We start from the raw sequence: 22,063 nt of genomic DNA on the forward strand, positions 1-22,063 counted from the left end.
GAGCAATCACCTTCCTACAACTGTTTGTATGTAGTGAAGGGTAATATAGATGTGGGACATTGTGGGCTTGAGTACAGACATATTGATGTGGAACGTTGTGGGTTTGAGTACACACATGGATGTGGGACGTTGTGGGCTTGAGTACACACATGGATGTGGGACGTTGTGGGCTTGAGTACACACATATAGATGTGGGACGTTGTGGGCTTGAGTACACACATATAGATGTGGGACGTTGGGGTTTGAGTACACACATATAGATGTGGGACGTTGTGGGCTTGAGTACACACATTTCGCTCTCCTAATTTCTATTTCTCAACTTTATTGTTTTATTTCTTTGTGTGCGAACGGAGGTTAAGACTGACAGACGATGTAACCCCGCCGCAATGTGGCTTCTTCTTCCGCAGTCACCTCCAAAACCTAGCTATATATATACATACATACGCAGATAATACAAACATTTATGAAAGATTACTATTAGGTCGTGAAAGCTGCATGAGTATTTCAGTTTTCATCATAACTTTATATGCATTTTAAAAGTATATATTTACATGAATAACTGATGAACCTTGTGGAACAGGTTGTAGACTTCAAGTTCATTAACTATCATCGTACAGACATTATTGAACCATGAGAACACACAAATCTTTTACTTTTGTTGACCAAATAGCCAAGTAATAAACAGTTATCTTAATATAATGGACAAAACGAGAAACTAAGAAGACTCTTAAAGACTTACATAAATAACAACTAAAATCGAATAAGTTAGAGAAAAGCGGAAGCAAAATTATGAACTAGTCATTTTTGTACAGGGCTAAATTCTAAATCTATTAGATTTAGTTGTTTTGTAACCCAACTCGATATCTGAGGGTTTATTTAGTTAATTGGTAAATAAATTATTCCATAAATCAGAATGGTTATCTCAAGAACTAGCTATTAGTCTATATTAGGGTCTGAATTTCTCGTTATTAGACTAGCTAATACACCTTATTCTAAACATCTTAATGTTTCATTAACGGACTAATTAGTTTATTTTGTATATTACAGTGGTTAAGGAACTATCTTTTAGTTTATTGATAGTTATAAGTATTTTTAATTCACTATAAAATACTAACTATTAGTTTATTGAATATTTATTTTAGGGACCAGGTAAACTTTATTCTATAGATCAGAAAGTCTTTTGTGAGTTATCTAATCCTTTATTCTATAGATTTGCATAAATTTTTAATGAACTAACTAACATTTTATTATATATCACAATGTTTATATTTCTTTGAACATTTTAATTAATTTACCACCTGTTTTATTTAAATATCTTTTTTTACATCATTTGCTTAGCTACCTGAAACAACCATGCTTTAAAACAATTATATTTGTATTTTTTTCAGGGCGTTAAAGCTTACGTATAATAATTTACATGTTGCAATATTTTCCTAAAATTCAGGAAAAAATTTGTTTGAACGTCTCATAATTCCCCATCTCTTTTCTGCTGTCTCACATTGTAAGTTAAATATTTTGCTGGAAAAACACAGACGATTTGTTACTCGCATTTTATAAATTGAAATAGTATAGAGACCCTGTTGCTGAGAATGAACTATTTAGTGTGGTACATCTTTGAACCTACATATGAAAAAAAAGGTTCTGACAAAAAAAAAAAGGCTTCCTGACTAAACTTGCGATATAGTTATTTTATGGTTCGTGTTTTTTTAATAACGACGGACATACGAACACATTTCGTAATTTTTGAGAGCCAAATGCGTTCAACACTGCATGGCAGAAGTATGTGATTTACTGAGTTCCCTCTAGTTTTAATATGTTCTATACTTATACTTTTCAGAAATAAAAAATTACAAAATTTATTATTGCAATATAGAGATGGGTTTTACTTAAGTAATAAAAGTATATTCTAGAGGCTTCATATCCGATTCAGATTAAGAGAAATAAACAGATAAAAGTTGTAAAATTAATGTTCTTATTGTCTTTGTTGAAAAAACAAAATATATAGTAAAGAAAGAAAAGCAGACATAAAACAAACCTCCACTAATATAGATTAATCTTAACAAGAACTGTTGACAATTGTAGTGCATATATTAACATTTGTTGATAATTTTAATGCTAAAAAATAATAATTTAAGGCTATACAGGTGATGAACTTAAAAAATGATAAATGAACGACGCAATTTTCTAAAATGCTGTATTTGGGTTAATATCTTCCCCTGATAGGGGGGAGGTCCAAGCCCAGGGGATAAATTTTTACTTTTAGTTAATCTTAAAATAATATAACGTATTAAAATATACAAGATATTTTATAAATTAATAGGAATTAAGAGTTTGAACGGTAATAAGAAAATGTTCTTCCTTCGTTTATTTTCCGTTTCTTTTCCAGTATCAAAGTCAATATGCTAAAATGAGATAATGCATCGTGTTCAGTCGGTAAAGAAGATAAAAATAAAACTGATGAATTTTATAACATAATTTTACCAACTTGAAAAAAAAAACGTATTTAATAAAAACACCTGATCATTCTTTATGAAAAGCATTTAATGCTTTTAAACATACACTGCTGGCCAAAATCTTAAGGCCTATTGAACATAAAGAATGCCCCCCAGTGGCTCAGCGGTATGTCTGCGGACTTGCACGCTAAAATCCGGGTTTCGATACCCGTGGTGGGCAGAGCACAGATAGCCCATTGTGTAGCTTTGTGCTTAATTCCAAACAACAACAAAATGAACATAAAGAAAAAATATGCATTTTGCGTTCTTAGACTCAACCACTTATTTGAGTAGAGCTTTGAAAGATGAGAATAAGAAAAGGGAAAATAAAAATAAAAAACTTTTTTTGCATTTAATAGGGAAAATGTGTACTTTAGCTACAAGAACTTGCAGCTGTTAGTTTACACATGTATCTAAATGTGCAAGCTCTTCCTTCATAAAGAGCAAACTTAACATATCCGAAGCACGTGTAAAACAAGAGAAGTAAGTAATATTGCTTGTCAAAACATAAAGATATCTGATCAAAAAATTTGGTACGAACCAAATGTCTACATACATATACTACTGTTTCATGAAGGGGAAACTTTATTTCTTATTAACATGTAGAAGTGAATGATATACCACCTGTCGAAACAAAAAGTAGTTATCAAAACATTTCGCAAAACAGATAAGTTAGAATAAAGAGGTTAATTGTATAAACATATGTGAAACAAGAGCAAAATTATATGTACAAGCAAAGCCTCTAAAAGGAGCATATAAAAACGTGTACGTTAATAACAAACAACTGAAGAATACTTTTTATTGCAGTTAGAACAACAAGCAACATGAATGTAAAAAAGACGACCAAGTGTTTCCCATTTTTCTGTGTCTAATTTACTCGTCTTAACATTACCTCTTTAGCGATATTGTCTTTCTATATAACTGTTTTTGTTTTCACATTACAATTTTGAAATGTTGATCCCTCTGTTGTAAATAGGCTGTTTTTGTCTTTTTACATGTAAAATACTGTGACCAGTTTTTCAATTTAGACATGTCAATAGTGTAAAACTTTCAACTGGAAACACTTCAGGCTTTATTTTTATGAACAAGATTTCAAGTCACAGTAAATTGTATAAATAAAATGTTGAATTAAGTTTTGTACTTTTATCTTCAGTCTGGATTCATATTATTAGTAATATAGGCCTTTAAAAGTTAGTATTTATATGTATGGAAACCATAATAACTGTCTTTGTTGTTGTTGTTTGCTTTATTCATTTGTCGTACGGAAATGTTAAAAAGTAAAGTTATCCCTAATTACTCATTTATTATGTAGACATCTAATATAGTAGTTTTAAAACGTATGTGCTATTCATTTTTCAACATTATCTTATGAGCGTATATCGAAACCTTACGTTCTATTCTTCTTTTAGATGAAAGAGAATAGTGGAATGCTGATGGATTAAAACTCATAGAAGGTGATGTTCACATGTCGTACCGTATCTTCATATTCACACAAAATATTCCGACAAAATCATGTTCTATCAACGATCTATCAGAACTGGTAAGACATGACACTGTCCAAAACTACAGTCTTCAGCTTATCAAACGTATCTTATATTACCAAAGAAAAAGCATATCGGTGAGACATGATGCCTTATGTAGTTGGGAAAGAGTAATTTTAATCACTAGCTGGTTCAATATAAACTTTTCTCTTGATTTCACGAATAATGCCACTTTTTGTACTTTTTTTTTGTCATGTATCTGGAATACAGAATAACACTTCATATTTTACTTAGTTTAAAGTAATCGAGAAAGTGAATAAAATTTATGACTTTAAATCCGTTGAATTACAGTATCTTCATCTGTAGTTAATTCCTAAATCTTGTTTGAAGATTGTTTGACGAAACTCTTTAACTTTAGTCACAACCATAAATTGTGATAAGAAAATCATTACTTTTCTTCGTAAAATTTAGAACAGAATTTACCACTGTATTAAAATGATTAATACTTTAAACATTTGGGTTTCTTCTATTTTACATGAAATTAAAATAATTGCTCCAAATAACATAAATATAATAATATCTCTATACATAAGTAACATGTATAAATCATGTTCGATCAATGAAATTGTGCATTTATATAATCGCACTAAGAATAACCCTCTTTTTTATAAGCTAAACTAATTATGATTAAAAATTTAATTCAGCATTTCGAAACATTTAAATTTAGATAGCAATTGCCATATTTTCAAAACTTAATCATTCTTAATAGCTCTTAGTATTAGTGACTACCAAGTCTGAACATTGTTGAAACAACCTGTGAAAATAAAAAGCAAAATACCATTATAGTTTTTAAAGAGAGTTTTGTTTGTTTTTTCTAGAAATGTCCATTTTCGAAAAGATCGCCCCCCAGTGGCACAACGGTATGTCTCAGGACTTACAGCACTAGAAACCGGGTTTCGATACCACTGGTGGACAGAGCACAACTCGTAGTTGTGTGCGTAACTTCAAACAAACTAATAAGACTAAAGACAGAACACAAACGTATTCGAGAAAATGTTCTTTATTTTAGTATTCGAGTAACAGGAGTTTTCTATCATGTATAAGTAGAAAACTCTATATGATCAATATACTTGCATTAATTAGTCTTCTCATACAGGTTTGTAGTAATGTATTTTCCTTATTATATGTAGTAGCAAAAACGCTTAGCAATGCCAAACTTTAAAAAGTTAAGATGCAGATCGCGGCTTGGCTGATCTTTCCCTATTTTGAACCGTAAACCGTTAATCCAATAAAAATAATTACGCTAAGAGTGGCATTAAACGTTTGGCGTTAGTTTTCAATATTTTATTACCAATCTCCTCACGAACCTTTACTAGTGGCATTAAAGGAAGGAGCTTGAAATGGCTGCTAAACTCGAAAAATTCGTTCGATTGCTTATCCAGTTAAATTATATTTTTCAGGATTGCTTTGAGTTCCTCTACTAAATTTCACTAAGCTTACAACAATTTGTGACAACAGACAGACAGACCACAAACTCTATTTTAGATATATAAATGACCAAATTAATGGTGGCCCGGCATGGCCTAACGCGTTCAGGCGTTCGCTTCGTAATCTGAGGGTCGCGGGTTCGCGCCCGAGTCGCGCCAAACATGCTCGCCCTCCCAGCCGTGGGGGCGTTATAATGTGACGGTCAATCCCACTATTCGTTGGTAAAAGAGTAGCCCAAGAGTTGGCGGTGGGTGGTGATGACTAGCTGTCTTCCCTCTAGTCTTACACTGCTAAATTAGGGACGGCTAGCACAGATAGCCCTCGAGTAGCTTTGTGCGAAATTCCAAAAACCAAACCAAATTAATGTCATAAATCTGAATTTGTTCCACGTTGCACATACCTGGAATAATAATTATGTAAACATTAATAACAACGGATTTCTAGAATAAAAAGCTACAAGTGTTACTGTTATTCATTTTTTTAAGAACTTAAACACCGAGAACAAAAAATCTTTTAATGATTGAAAATTTTTAGTATGACTAACATGTGGATGAAGCATTATTCTAAAATATTTTATTATTAAACAATAATCATTTTCAGACATATGATAATAAAAATCATTAACATACATTTTACAAGAAAAAACAAACTTAAATTTATGATTATGATTAGAGATTGTAGAATATGTACTAGTATATATAAAGAAAACCTATTTGTACCGCCGCTAAGTATCGAAATTTGTTTAAGGTAATTTTAACGTTAAATGATTTGATGTGCGGAAACCTTGTTACGTTCTGCACGGATAGTTTTAGCCCTAGAATCAGTTTTATTGTCCACTTTACAACTTATTAAACGAATTTGAGATACTTAGCACCCATTCAATACAGATTATAAATTCTAGAGACTGCATTCTATTTATTTTTCTACTTATTGAGTAATTTAACATAGATGCTGTGAAGCATATTACCACATATGCTAACATCTTAAAAGTACAACTACTAGTCACCACCTGGTACAGCGGTAAGTCTACGTATGTATAACGCTAAAATCAGGGGTTCGATTCTCCTCGGTGGATTCAGCAGATCGCCCGATGTGGCTTTGCTATAAGAAAACACACATAGTACAACTAATAAGAGTTTGGGATTATCCACTAATGTAAATTTGAAATTCTCAACCTATCCGAGGAATTATAAAACACTATTTTTTCGATAGTTGGCATACGTTTTAACATCTCTTAGAACTGGAATTATATTTCCACTTTTAACGCTTATCACTGGCTTGGAAATTTTTCCATATCGATTCTACAAACGTACTTTCATCCTCTAGGCTATACAGAGTTAACATATTTTTTTCGCTCCTAAACCCTCACACAACATTAGTGGTTGAGATATGATCCTTGATTTAAGTTCTCAGAGATCACTTACTTGGTCAAATGTCGTAGACTTGGAATCATTTCTCTATTTCACTCAGATATTACTAACTTTAGATCAGTTTTAACGCCTTAAATTCCCAGATATCACTGAGTGTGAATCGATTCCGTATTTTAAATATTTACGTTTCATTGACTAAGGATATCTTCTACATATCACCAGATATTATCGACTTGAAATTAGTTCCCTGCTTTAAATCAACAGAAATTACTAGTTTTCGATTAGTTTTTTTTTCATCTTTATTCTTAATATATCTGAAATTTGAAATTAATATTGTCTCTAAACCATCGGATATTACAAAGTTTTGATCGTTTTTTTCAGTTATAATTTCCTAGGTAATGATGACTTGTTGATCTCGAAAATACCCCTCAACCTCATTAGAGGTTTAGGATATTTTGTCTCATTTGAATCCCCAGGCATAATAAGTTCGAGAGTACTTTTTCACATCAAATTCGCAGGCATTTAGGGCTTAGATATGTTTTTTTTTTTTTTAATTCCAAGTATTAGTAACATAAAACCATTTGTCATTTATAAATCCTCAGATGTTTCATGCTTGGAACAAATATCCATCTTAGATATCTTGATACCAGAAACTTTAAACTGTCCGTTTTCTACAAATCTCTTGATTATGATCAACTTATATCATCATTTGAACCTCAAAGTTTTATATCGTTGATCATGTTTGTTTGTTCTACACTTTATGATATTACAGATTAGTAAATATCGACTAATGTATAGATATTACATTCTTGTAATCTTTTTTCTGCTTTGTTTAGGCACTTTTTTTCTTCCTCAAAACAGAAATACTGTTATGTACAAGATGCATCATCATGCAATAACTTATTCGAGTGTAAACATGGTTTTTAGACTATACAGAATTAATGTCTCACGTACCACACTAACCTATCGTCAATAGCATCTCCTCTGCATGGATTTATCTGCTGAAAAAACACATTCAACAAACTTACAAAACAGTTTAGTGAAAACACTATGAAGTTTATTTTGGAACATTTTGAAAAAATTGTATATTAAAACTAAAAATAAGCAATTCATAATTTTAGTAAGCTTGGACTTAAGACTTTTCGTGATAAATAATTGAATATATGTTTAAACACGAAATAAAGAATGTATAACTGCTCGTAATTATAAACTAAATATGTAACATAATTAAATAAAAAACCACAGTAAATGTTTAACAGCTTAATTTAATTGATAAAAGTTGTTCATTTTTTAGTTATATTTCAAAGAATAGTGTCTAGACACTATTGTTTTCATCATAGTTTTAAAAAATGTATATTACTTTGAGTAACAAAGTAGTCGCACTGTGTCGCGACAGTACTGTCTACTCGTGAATACCGTTTGTGGCATAAACTACAAGGCTATACAATGTTGCTAGCGTTGTAAGCCCACAGACATGTCGCTGTGCCACTGGCCTGGGGCCTCGAGAATACAGATTTTGAAAAAAATTCTCGTGACACCAGCTATTTAAGAAAAAAAACATTTTGTTATTTCTCTGGTTGTGTATATAAAGAAACACATTCTTTGTTAGCATCATTATCAGATTTGGATAAACCTTGTTTTATAATTTAGGCTTTATTCTTTTTTGAGATATGTATTATAAAAGTTATCCCAGTCCATATTTTGTTCTTAAAATGTGGAATAATTTATTAATTGGATAATTAACATGTTTTTTTTTGCTTTTGCAAAACCGGTTTCGTTGAAAAATATATAAAAAATCTAAAACATATTTATTGCTCGTGAAGCTGAAAAATAACAGAAGTAAAATATGAAACATAAAATAACTTGTAAAAACATAATTTTTCAACACGTGAATGAATAAATATTTTCAGATGAAGTAGTTTATGCAAAATTGTGTAGGAGAACTAATATTTACGTTATAAAGAAATCCTATTAATTTCTGTGTGTGCTGAGAAATTCAATGTGTGTTATACGTATTCATCGACTGATCGCGGATTCGAATCCCCATCACACCAAAAATGCTCGCCCTTTCAGCTGTGAGGGCGTCATAATGTACGATCAATCCTACTATTCGTTGGTAAAAGAGTAGCCCAAAAGTTGGCGGTGGGTGGTGATGACTAGCTGCTTTCCCTTTAGTTTTACATTGCTAAATTAGGGACGGCTGGAACAGATAGCCCTCGTGTAGCTTTGTGCGAAATTCAAAACAAACCAAATCTTTGATTCACAAAATTAGACATATAATATTTAAACATCCTGCATTATTCTAAATAACTAAAGAAAAGCTGCATTTTGTGACATTATGCTTCGCAATATAATAATATGAATGCTGTTTCAGCTTTATCATGCCTCAAACGTTAGTAACTCTATACGTTGTAACTATCCTTAGAATTTCAATGTTAATGTTTAAACTGATGAGTAATCATCAATACTTTTTTCTATCTCAAATACAGTAAAAACGTTATGAGCTCTTATATATGCAAAAACGGCTCGTTTGGGTTGAGAAAATATTTTACATAGAAGAGCGAACAACGTTTCGACCTTCTTCGGTCATCGTCTATGTAAAATATTTTCTCAACCCAAACGAGCCGGTTTTGCATATATATTTCTCTAAAGTGGGTTTTCTCGACATCACTGATTATTATTTCATCACGGCGATTGTACAAGAAGTGTAAGTCTTTTGTGTTTTTCTCAGTGTATTTGTACTTACCTGTTACCATTATGTCTGAACTAGCATACCATACCCCACTATTAACAGTACACGCTCACACGATCGTTAAGAAACTAAGAAATTTAAACCAACGAATTATCAATAGAAGAAATGACATTTATTTTATTCAACAATGTAGAAAGGAACAACTAACACCTAATTTTGTAAATGTAAAACTTTCAAAAAATTTTAATAAATACACAAACATTATTCAAAATTTACAGAAAAACTACTTAAAGCCATGTTGAACACAAAATACAAAGAACTACATGACTTACAAAAAAAAAAAATGAACCTAGACCATCAACTGGCATGCTGCATTAAACCAGAGATTTACGGACTTATACAACGAAACATAAACCAAATCAATACTAAGAACGACAGAGACAAAAAGATCTGCCACAACAAAAAAATAGAAAAACTAAGATGCAAACAACAGAAAATACATCAACATGACAAACCGTTGACTAACCTCATAATTAATAGATCCGACCGACAATTAAACACAGATGAGATACATCCACTTAACAAAGGACTCAACTTCACAATAGCACCCAGGTACATTCCAACCTTAGAAATAAAAACATGTTTAGAAGATCTAGCCAGGAGACTTGTGATACTTCCTACAGAAAACAAAAACAAGGAAACAACCAAAAACAACCAACAGAAAGAAGACAACTTAGATAATTTTATTGACATCCAACAACCAAACTTCCCAGGTAAAATTACAAATTTATATTTTCCAGAAACACCTAAAAACAACATCTTAAACGAATTTTGCAGTGTAAGACTATTTTTCAAAGAATTTTCTCACAAAACCATCAACATAATTTCACAAAACAGAAAACTGAAAACAAAACAGAAAACCTTACAAAAGAGACATTAATTCCATTAAAAACCTAAAACAAGACAAAAACATAAAAATTCTAAAAGCAGATAAAGGTAACGCTATAGTCATAATGAACACGAATGAATACATCCAAAAAAATGAAGAACATTCTATCAGACACGAACAAATGTAAACCAATACACACAAATCCAACAAAGACACACGAGACACAACTGAACAAATTACTACTACAGATGAAAAAAGCCAACACAATTTCACAAACACTTTATTCCTACCTACGTAAAACCGACTCACGCACACCACAAATATACGGCATCCCCAAACCTCATAAACCAGATTGCCCATTACGACCAATAATGTCCACATATGAATCGTTTAATTACAATCTGGGTAAATACATAGCATGGGCATTCTCCAAATATGTAACATCAGCCAGCTCATTCATCAAAGACTCTTTTAATTTCAAGTCTAATCTACATCAACTTAATCATAAAGCCTTAATGGCCAGTTTCGATGATATATCCCTCTTTACAGAAGTTCCAACCACTGAAGCCTGCAAGATAGCCTTAGAACTCTATATCCGAGACCCAAACCCAATTACAGACATTCCCAGCAAACAATTAGCAACCCTCATAGAATCCACCACGATAAAGACAAACTTCATGTTCAACAACCAAAACTATATACAAACAAATGGCCTAAGCAAGAGCAACCCAGTATCACCAGTTCTAGCCAATATTTTTATGACACAAGTTGAAACACAAGCAATTAACACAGCATTACATCCACCACTATACTGGTACAGATATGTAGATGACACGGTTGCGGGATTCAATTCTACAGAACACATACTTAATTTTTTCAATCACATTAACTCTATACATCCCAACATTAACTTCACATGTGAACAGGAAGAAAGCAATCAAATATCATTTCTTAACCTCAAAATTACAAGAACCGACACAATTCAAAACAGAAATTTACCGAAAAATCACCCATACTGGACTATACATTCCTTGGGACTCAGCACATGAAACAAAACAAAAACTCAACATACTAAGAAACCAAATAAACACAGCCATAAAACTATGCTCACCAGATAAAATTAACGATGAATTGGACAAAATAAAACAATACTTCATCAACGTCAATAAGTTTCCTCCACAAACCGTAGAAAACATTATATGCACACACCTAGACAGAAAGCAAAATCAACCAACAAAAGTAAATACAGCTCACGAATCAAAAAATCACGAAACCATATACTGCTGCATACCATATATTCCCGACATCAGCAGACAAATAACCAACATTTGGCAAAAACTAGTGACAAAATATGACATTCCAGTTAATACCAAATTTATTCAAAAACCAGGCACAAAACTGACGTCTATACTATGTAAAACCTACACTGACAAACACCACACCAACATTATTTATAAAATACAATGTGATATCTGCCACGACTTCTATATTAGAGAAACAAGTAGAAAAATGGAAACCAGATTCAAAGAACATAAAAAGTCACCTTCACACGTTTTCGAACACTACAAGTCAAATAAACACAACATAACCATAGAAAACACTCAAATACTAAATAAAGAAACAAACATAAACAAACGCAAAATTAAAGAAGCCTTACTTATACAACAACTTAAACCCAAAATAAACCAATATAAAGGGACGCCTTTATACCTATATTAATTTGATAGACTGAAATTAACTGCTTTAAAAGCGCAGTATATTATATATACAGTGTTTGGTTGTCTTTAACTCACCACAGCGAAGATTGAAATAATTTGATTATGTGGAATTTAGATCAGTAAACTGCAATTTGTCAAGATAACTGAAAGCCACAAGTAGAAAAGCTATTAATTTTCAAGTTACAACAAACTACAGTACTAACATTTTATGTAACTTAATACAACAATTATACAGCAGCTTGTTTGTTAGAGTTCACTTCAAACTTTTCACTTTTCATTAGATGGCAGCACTATGAAGATCAAGATTGGAAACAGGAAAGAAGTTTTTGTTATCGTTAAGAGATCTCAGACCACGCCTTGTTTTTATAATCAGGTTAGCGACAATCTAGTTTGCTTAAAAACTAGTTTTGAAAGCAGTGTACCCATGTGCTTATCTTATAAGTACAGATAAATATATATATATAGTTTTGTAGTTATTTTAATTAGATGGTTTAGTATTAAACAAAATATTTGATTTATTATTTCCAAAACAATAAACGCGAAACACTTATGAGTTGAGAAAACATATTATTTGATTTTGTTGAATAAGCAGTTCTTTGAAGTGAACTTTTACTTAACAATTCCTTAGGATTATATACCGAACCAAGAAAATTAATTAGTTAATCTGAAAATTAAAATGTGTCTTCACAACAAAGTTTTTCGTAACTGCTTTATTTATTCATATGTATTTTATGCATTGCTACTGTTGTCATTAATTCGGTAACATCTATTTATTTAACTACTTCTGAATTAACAGATAATCTTAAATTCGATTCAACTACGTTGATATCCAGCTAAATATATGTCCTTAAAAATATTTGAAAATTTATAAACTTTATTTATTTATTAATTTGAGTTCTACTTATAAGAACTGACTTTCTGGAAGTTTTAATTTTCTTTCACTTTTTAAAGCTTATTTAAAATTAGGTTGTTAGCTGACTTAAAATCAACGCGATACCACACAAAGTTCTCTGTATTCTAAGCTGTGAATACCCTATAAGAATGAGAAGCAATTCTTAATGTGGATATTTGAGAAGTAGAGTGCTACTAACTGAATATTTTCCATAAAATCAGGTTTCCTGTGGCTTAGCGACAATGCTACGAATTTACAGAGCTAAAATTCGAGATTCAAATTCTCATGGTGAGCAGAGTGCAATAGCCCAAGGGTAGCTTTACACTAAGAAGTAACGACAACAACCTTTGACCAGTAGTTCAAAATTAGGGACGGCGGCAGATAAACTTAATAATTTTACCATAAATACAAAAGACACTAATATAGAGTTAGTGATTGAGTTGCCAGTGAGTTTATAGGATTACCGCCAAATAGCGCTAGCCAAAACTCGTAATAAGTAAACTATTAAGGTTAGTGAATTTATTTTTCCATTTCTTTGGCGATACAAAGTTGTATATAATCAAGAAAATGACAGTTTGATCTCAGTAAGACTGTGTAAGTTTAGGATCTTGCCCCCACTTTCTCTTCTCTTAAAAATAATTATGTGTTTTACATTTATTCAGGTTTAAGTTCTTTATAGTTCCTAAATTAAATTATTTAGCATTAGCTAAATATTATGGCGAAAATATTTGTATTTAAGTCAATGTAGCATTAACTGCTTGGTTTTGATTCTAATGGTATCTAGAACACAACAGAATTAGATAACTTCAAGGCAAGTTCCATATTTGACCAGCTATACTTCATCAGTAAACGTAACATTATAGAATTCCTTATTTAAAATGTGGTAACTATGGTGAGGAACAATTTCTCTTCAGCTTAAACGTAAATATAAGTTTACCACAACAAGTGTGATGAATATGGAGAGAGAAACAAAACATTAAATGTGTTTATTACATGTTTGCTGTTTGAGCTATAATTTCAGAATAGCGATACATTGTTTCATTTTTTGTCTAACAAATGTATTTTATAATATATTTTCCTATGAATAATTTGAAAGAGATCAGATACAATTACATACCCTGCTACTCCTGGAATACACACAAAAACAGCCATAAATACCATTTCATTTGTTAGTCTATCACTGCGTGTCAGTTATGAGCTATAATTACATTTAAACTTATTGCATTGGTATTTCTCATTGGTTATTTTTATAATTTTTAAGACTGAATAACATGAGTAGCTGTTTAATTAATTCTTTTCCTTTAAAGACAGATTAAAGCTTAAAATATCAGTTTATCTTACATAAACCCTTTTCTTTTCTGTTACCTAATTATTAATGCTTACCATTTTATCATCAAATGCATTAAGATAAAACCTGCGAATAAAGCAGCGTCTATTTGTTTATTACTCATTCACCTATCAAATGTAAACTAGCCAATACCCAAGTCACTTACCTGAAGTTCTAATTACACTATAACAGTTTTAATTAATGGTATACTGAGGAAAACAGGTTTAAAAGTAAGCTAATTCAGCAACTAACTTTAACTTGAATTACAAAGACGTCTCAAGTTCAGATATAAAATGCAATCATTTTGTTAATTTAGCGTGTTTAGATGAATCAGCCAGCTAAGTGTTTTATTAGCAAGTCTGTAACTTAGTTTACTTGATCGAACACTGATATCGCAGTGTAAAGGGATATAAACCAGGGGTGTTAAGAAGGACACTAAATATTCCTTTTTATGAGCTCGATATGAGTAAACTGCTGTCCATACGTGATTATGTTACAGTATAATATCCACTTGCTACTTCGGGTACGATATGTTACGCGACTCCATGACAGGTGGCGCCCGTGTATAACATTAGTTTTTAACCCATGGCTATTTGCATTTCGTTATCACTATCACTGCCGAACGATACATGACGATACTGACGATAACTGCTCGCGCTCCACGCATCAAGTATCCAATCATCAAAATGAAAAATGTTTTTCTGTAGCACGATAAAACCAGACTCCTTTACTAATCGTGATATATGAAAACTTCGAATGGACAGACCATCGCCTCACTGCATGTAATCCCAATCAAGCATTTATTCAGTTCTTTCAAGAACGGTATGCATACAAAATACATTTCGGGTAGTTGATGATTTTGAAGCAGCCCTGCCCTATTAGATTCGTAATATCAGACCTGCATTTTATCGAACTGAAACGTGTATTAGCTGTGATATGACGAAACATACTGAATGACCAGGAAATGCGTTGTACTTGCTGAGGTCCTATTGCCGTCGCCATTTGTATACAAATGCTGTTCTGAAACCGATATACAAGAAATAAATTCCATTTTCTTTAAACATCCTCGTAAGAACTGAAAACAAATTCATCTGCTCCTGTACGTTTGTTTTAGGTTTAAAGAGTTATGTGTCTCTAATATAGGACTGCTAGACTGTAGAGGGAAGGTATCTAGTCAACAGAATCCACCGCCAGCTCTTGAACTAATCCCGTTTGACCGAAGAGTAGGATTTAACTGTTACTCTTCTAACGCACTCATAGTTCCACAGTGCAAATAATTTTTTGCAGTAATGAGCCGTGAGCCATGAAACCTCGGATTCAAGTCTAAACATGACCAACCGCTATGTTACACTCAGCCAAAATTCATTACAAACTTCAGAGGTGAGAGTAAACAGCTGTTTTTCAAAATAAAATTATAAATAATCATAATTTACGAATAAGCTTTATTATTTTCTAATTTCTATATACAAATTAAGTATTCTGTAGGAATGCATGAATGTGGCTGTAACGTATCAAGTTACTTAATAAGATCCTTATCAACATAGGTATTAGTACCTGTTATAATTATGATCCTGGTTTTATTTTAGTTATTATTGTAAGTACGGCAATTCAATCTGTCCTTTTTACGCACACCTTTCTCTCTTTATTGTATTGATAATAAACATCCCACCAACTCTATCCTAGCGTTAATACCTGTAAACTCACAAAACATCGACATTTTTTGTTTGTATGAGTTTCATATTGAATAATTTTATGTTTTTGTTTAATACAATGTTTAATGTAAAGAACTGGTACAAACAATTTGATGAAATAATTCACTTTCTACGTAACGTACATAAAGGCTGATATTTTTGCTCAAGTTTCATGGTGTTTGGTGTTTTTTATAAAACACAAAGTTAGACAATTAGTTATCTGTGCTATGTTTGCCATGCGTATTAAAACTCAATTTTTTGCGCTGTGTGCCTTCAGATGTATCTCTGAACCATTAGGCACTTAAGTTTTGAATGCGAGATTCGTAACAGTAGTAAATAACCTATACGAACAAAGTTAAGAAACCATAAGCAATTTATTGCATAAATACAACAAAAATTTTGTTAAAAAATCCGATCGTATTCATCAATATATTTGGGAATGAATACGTTTGTTTAGTTCTGATACTTAATGAAGTGAATATGTTTAGTTTTTATACTGCTTAAAGTTCTACATATATATGTTAAAACGGCTGATATGGTTAGAGAAAATTCTATGTAGAGGAGATGAACAACGTTTCGACCTTCTTCGGTCATCGTCAGGTTCACAGAGAAAGAAAGAGGTAACTGACCGATAGCTGACCGACCACATGTTTCAAGGCGGTTGTGTAATTGAGTGTAGGAATGTAGAGGGCGTACTTAGATGTTTGATTGTATTTATTAATATAGGTATAAAAGTATTCCTTTGTATTGGTTTATTTTGGGCTAGAGTTGTTGTATAACTAAGGCTTCTTCAATTTTCAGGGCCCGGCATGGCCTAGCGCGTTAAGGCGTGCGCTTCGTAATCTGAGGGTCGCGGGTTCGCGCCCGAGTCGCGTCAAACATGCTCGCCCTTCCAGCCGTGGGGCGTATAATGTGACGGTCAATCCCACTATTCGTTGTAAAAGAGTAGCCCAAGAGTTGGCGGTGGGTGGTGATGACTAGCTGCCTTCCCTCTAGTCTTACACTGCAAAATTAGGGACGGCTAGCACAGATAGCCCTCGAGTAGCTTTGTGCGAAATTCAAAACAAACAAACAAGATCTTCAATTTTGCGTTTGTTTATGTTTGTTCCTTTGTGTTTTTTGAATCTGCTTTCCATTTTTTTACTTGTTTCTCCAACTGTAGAAGCCGTGGCAGCTATCACATTGTATTTTATAAATAATGTTGGTGTGGTGTTTGTCAGTGCAGTTTTTACACAGTATAGACCTTAGTTTCGTGCCTGGTTTTTGAATAAATTTAGTATTAACTGGTATGTCATATTTTGTTACTAGTTTTTGTCAATGTTGGTTATTTTTCTGCTGATGTCGGGAATATATGGTATGCAGCAGTATATGGTTTCGTAATTTTTTAATTCGTGGAATATATTTACTTTTGTTGGTTGATTTTGCTTTCTGTCTATGTGTGTGTGTATGATGTTTTCTACGGTTTGTGGAGTAAACTTATTGATGTTGATGAAGTACTGTTTTATTTTGTCCAATTCATCGTTAATTTTATCTGGTGAGCATAGTTTTATGGCTGTGTTTATTTGGTTTCTTAGTATGTTGAGTTTTTGTTTTGTTTCATGTGCCAGTCCCAAGGAATGTATGGTTCAGTATGAGTGAGTTTTCAGTGGATTTTTGTTTTAAATTGTGTATCGGTCCTTGTAATTTTGAAGTTAAGAAATGATATTTGATTGCTTTCTTCCTAGTCACATGTGAAGTTAATGTGATTGAAAAAATTACGTGGGTGTTCTGCAGATGTGAATCCCGCAATCTTATCGTCTACGTATCTGTACCAATATAGTGGTGGATGTTATGCTGTATTACTTGCTTGTGTTTCAACTTGTGTCATAAAAATATTGGCTAGAACTGGTAATACTGGATTGCCCATGCTTAGGCCATTTGTTGTAGTTGTTGAACATGAAGTTTGTCTTCATCGTGGTGAATTGTATGATGGTTACTGATTGGTTGCGGGGGATGTCTATTGATGGGTAGGGTCTCGGATATAGAGTTTTAAGGCTATCTTGCAGGCTTCAGGGGTTGGGACTTCTGTAAAGAAGGCTATATCATCAAAACTAGACATTAAGGCTTTATGATTAAGTTGATTTAGATTAGACTTGAAATTAAAAGAGTCTTTGATGAATAAGCTGGCTGATGTTACATATTTAGAGAATACCCATGTTATGTATTCACCAAGACTGTAATTAAACGATTCATATGTGGACATTATTGTACAAGTAATTCTCCATTGTATGACTACATTTTACCACTGTTCCTGTGCGTGGCCACGTTCAGTGGTAATTGAATTATAATCTAAAATTTAAATGTTTTCAAGTCAGTCAGTCTTATTATAATTGCATCTATGTTTAAATTGAGAAGTGTGTAGGCTTAAATTGAAACAGTAACAGAAGAGTCATCACTTCCCACGATATATTCGACACTGTGATCGAGAGTATCTATGGAATTGTTTGCATAACAAACTTGCGTTTCAGTGTTATAACTGAGGAGAAAGAAGTTATGGTTTTCGAGAAAATCTATTAGACATCTGTGATCTGTAATAACTGTAAAATATATAAAGATGATTTTTTTTAATATTCAGCTAACATATACTTAAATCACATATGCGTATGTGGGTTTTTGGAGGGCAGTACAAACCGACACATCAGAATTGTTAAAAAGAATATCAATGAGCATACTTCTGCTGAGCAATTAATATTAACCTTGATAATATTAAGATAGCTACATGGAGCAGAACCAAAAATATATATGTAGTAAGTTTATGAAAACACTGTAATGAAAAAACCTTATTTGAATAGTAGATTTATACCTCTGTTTAGCAAAATTATGGGCAAGCAGTTGGCTTTTATTGTATTATATCCATTCATGTTTGAGTAGTGTTTCGAGAAAGCATGTAAAATTTTATGTGTTACACTAGGTTTTCTATACCACATCTCTTGAAAGTAAGCTATTTTGAATATTCATATAAAATACCATTTGTTTGTTTGAATTTCGCGCAAAGCTATACGACGGATATCTGCACTAATTGAGAAGTGTAAGAGTAGAGGGAAGACAGCTAGTCATCACCACCTACCGCCAACTCTTCGGCTACTCTTTTACCAAAAAATAATAGGATTGACCGTTACATTAAAACGCTCTCATGACTGAAAGGGCTAGCATATTTGGTGTGACGGGGATTCGAACCCTCGACTCTCAAATTGCAAGTCGAATGTCTTAGCCCCCTGGCCATGGTGGGTCCATAAAAGTATTACTTTTAGAATTGTTAGGCCTGGCGTGGCCTAGCGCGTAAGGCGTGCGACTCGTAATCCGAGGGTCGCGGGTTCGCGCCCGCGTCGCCCTAAACATGCTCGCCCTCCCAGCCGTGGGGGCGTTATAATGTGACGGTCAATCCCACTATTCGTTGGTAAAAGAGTAGCCCAAGAGTTGGCGGTGGGTGGTGATGACTAGCTGCTTTCCCTCTAGTCTTACAGTGCAAAAGTAGGGACGGCTAGCACAGATAGCCCTCGAGTAGCTTTGTGCGAAATTCCAAAAAACAAACAAACAATTTAAAATTGTTAGAATATTTTCTTTACATCTCGGACTAAGATAGCTATAAAATCAGAAAGAAAAATTTCCAATAGCAGTCATATTCCTATGTTGTATTTGTAGCTTGTCCCTCGCTGGGACAGCGGTAAGTCTTTGGAATTACAACGCTAAAATCAGGAGTTTAATTTTCCTCGTTGGACACAGCAAATAGCCCGTTATGGCTTTGGTATAAAAAACACACATACAAACACACATTTGTAACTTTGTTCATTGTTGGTTTTATTATTATTATTAATATGAATTTCGATTTCTTGTAGAGGTTGAGGGTTTTCGACTAAAAACAGAGAGATCTGTTTCTGTGTTTTAGGTATGTTGAACTTGCTTTGGTTGGAGTGTTTTGTCGGAGATATTGTCTACTGTTGACATACGTCAGCCACGAATATTCGATAATGTATTACTCAGTTACAGATTGCGATGAGCGTATTTTAACTAATGCAGTAAAACGCTAGCTGTTTGAAAACAGTAGATGAAAATATATTTGAATTATCAATATACCATTAAAAAATTCGTTTTAGCTTCTAGATGTTACAGGAATATCCACATTCATGATATTGAACGTATAAACATATTACATGTTGCAAGTATACAGTACTAAGAATACATACTTGTATTAAGTGTTTATCAAAATAATAGTGTATTTCATCATTTGGCTCTCAAACAAATTTGTATGTGCTGTTAAAGTGACTTTACCAAACGTTTTGTTAAATTTCGGTTTTGTAGTTACAATAATTTGAAAATAATTAAATGTTAATATACTTCTCTAATACGATAGTTTAGCAAACCATAAAGAGAAAGAGAAATTCAGTTGTTAAACAGAATGGATTATTTACATATACTTATCAGCTTTTGTTATCAGAAAATATAAAATTAGTTATTTGTAGCTGATTATGATGAGCAATGAAATATATTGAACTTCCACTGACTTTTTTCTTTTAATTTACAAACATGAAAGACAACAAAGCAAGAAAATAAAAACGTGGATAATCTAGGTTTAAATAAATAGAAGAAATAAAAAAATGTTGAGATTTTATATAAACAATATCAAAATTAATATTTTCACGACTTTATATAAATAATAACAGCGCACGATGAAGTTGTGAACTAATATGGAAGGACAAAAAAACAGGAAAATTTCTCTTGTGACAGCTCCTTTTCAGACCATTTCAACAGTGGTTGGCTTCTCACGCTGAAACAACACGAAAACTTAATTAAAAGACATTTAAACATATACGCTTTTTCTATGTTATTTTTAAAAATATAAAACATTGTAGTTTTATTAGTAATTGCAGTTAATTATGTTATTATTTCTAGGTATTTCGGTTTGTTCCTTTCTTTTATATACAAATTAATACTATATGTAGTTTCTCTGTTTTATCTGAGATGGTTAGTGGTAGGTTGTCCTTGTATATGTGCCACCGTAAGTAACCGCAGGAGCAGGATGGGCAACAAAGTGGGAGAGAGTTGTTTAGCGTAGGCGTTGGCTCCGTGGGCGTAGCTTGACTAACCATATCCACTATTCAAATGTTCGTAGAGACCATAGCCATGAGTGCCGTAACGATCGTGTCAAACATGGCACCATGAGCCATGTTGTAAGCTCCTAGGTCGCAGTGTCCGTATTTATTACTAAGTTCAAATTGGTTTCCATAAGCTCCAGAATTTGCTCCAATATCTCTGAAATCTCTTTATCGTACCCTTAAGCCTTCTGGTATCCATACCCACGATTACGAGCGTACAAGCCCTTATCCTTAAAGTTGCTCTGAGCAGCGCCAAAGGCACTCTTAACCAGCAGATCTCTCGATGCAACACTGGCCTTCACTAACGCGTTACCATGAGCATAGGAGCCGCAGGCAGATTGGCCAACACTATAAGAATTAGCGTTTTGAACAGCAGAAGCATGGTGCACGATGGCTAGTGGAGTTTGTTTATAGTCAGTGGCGTAAGCCAGAGCGGCAGTTATCTAAAAAATAAAAACAATGAAGTGCTAGTTTTACTCTACGTTATATATTTGCAAATATTCGACGTTATTGGTTAAAAATAAGTTGTAAGATAGTTCTCTAAATCAAACAGCATGGACTTTCAGATAAATTAACAAGGAAATGAATTTGTAATTAGTATTAGTATTTGATTAATGAATAATTGTTCGCATAACTTTCCCCCCACAGAACATTATAATGATGTGGTGCATTTTCCGGCGCTGAATTAACTTTCATTTGACCATACATATGATACTTTGTTCAAACAGAGTTTCTTGCAACTTGTTTATCAAGAACTAGTTAGTCATTTTGAGTTTTGTAATAAGTAAACTACACAATTAGAGGATTAGAAAATATTTAATATTCATTAAGAGAACTTTGCAGGTCGTTCAGTTATACACTTTGAAACCTACCTGGAATCTTATTGTTGCT

At 32.8% G+C, this 22,063-nt stretch overlaps 1 protein-coding gene across 2 annotated transcripts in view; it reads left to right on the top strand.

The window, feature by feature from the left end:
* The first annotated feature begins 14,972 nt into the window (after positions 1 to 14,972).
* Positions 14,973 to 22,063, top strand: part of LOC143255626 (uncharacterized) — a 40,545-nt gene continuing 33,454 nt past the window's right edge. For both annotated transcript variants that reach the window (XR_013030764.1, XR_013030763.1), the window contains exon 1: positions 14,973 to 15,729. The gene's annotated coding sequence lies outside the window, so the exon portion shown is untranslated. The remainder of the gene's footprint in view (positions 15,730 to 22,063) is intronic.

This window comes from Tachypleus tridentatus, chromosome 1 (assembly GCF_004210375.1).
Source record: "Tachypleus tridentatus isolate NWPU-2018 chromosome 1, ASM421037v1, whole genome shotgun sequence".
Lineage (NCBI taxonomy): Eukaryota > Metazoa > Arthropoda > Merostomata > Xiphosura > Limulidae > Tachypleus > Tachypleus tridentatus.